At 46.7% G+C, this 690-nt stretch overlaps 1 non-coding gene across 1 annotated transcript; it reads left to right on the forward strand.

The window, feature by feature from the left end:
- The first annotated feature begins 368 nt into the window (after positions 1-368).
- trnam-cau (transfer RNA methionine (anticodon CAU)) lies at positions 369-441 on the forward strand. The gene has a single exon. It is a non-coding gene; the product is annotated as a tRNA-Met (tRNA).
- Positions 442-690: the final 249 nt, after the last annotated feature.

Below are 690 nucleotides of genomic sequence, written 5' to 3' on the forward strand. Positions count from 1 at the left end.
ACGGCGACACTAGGCATCCAATCCGGCGAGTTAAGTTGACGTGACGGAACAATGGACGACTAGCGTTAGAGATGCCTTGCAATCAGATATTTGTCGTCTTTCAGTTTCTCCTTCCTTTATTATCTACTTAAACTTGTCATGTCAGACACATTTTTCTTCGGTTTTGCCGTTCTCGCCCCCCATAGATGTCACAGGGGGCTACAGATTAGAAGATCTTATTTCCAACCATCCACTTATTTGATTGCCATGCAATCCATGTGAGCTGGGCAAGTGGGCATCACATACCTTTAGCAAAGTCTGCAGGGCCAATGAATGGGTGTGGGAAAGTGAGCCTAGTCTGACAATACATGCATATTTATGTTTTGCAGGCCTCGTTGGCGCAGTAGGCAGCGTGTCATTCTCATAATCTGAAGGTCGTGAGTTCGACCCTCACACGGGGCAGTTGTTTTGATGTGGTGTTTATAGCACTTCACCTCAGTTACAGCTGGAAACTTGCTGGGCACAGGTGGCTCCGATTATTCTCTGTTGGAGCTGCAGAAAGCCCACTCGGAAGCTCACTCACTACAAAGTGTGGAAAGTGTCAAACGCAACTTATGGGCATTCGAACCATCTCTCTTTTTGAAAAGCAAGTTGCACCCTGGCCAAGACCCATGACAAAGGATAGGAAGTTCATCACGCTGACATAATAGA

This window comes from Odontesthes bonariensis, chromosome 8 (assembly GCF_027942865.1).
Source record: "Odontesthes bonariensis isolate fOdoBon6 chromosome 8, fOdoBon6.hap1, whole genome shotgun sequence".
In the NCBI taxonomy this organism is placed as follows: Eukaryota; Metazoa; Chordata; class Actinopteri; order Atheriniformes; family Atherinopsidae; genus Odontesthes; species Odontesthes bonariensis.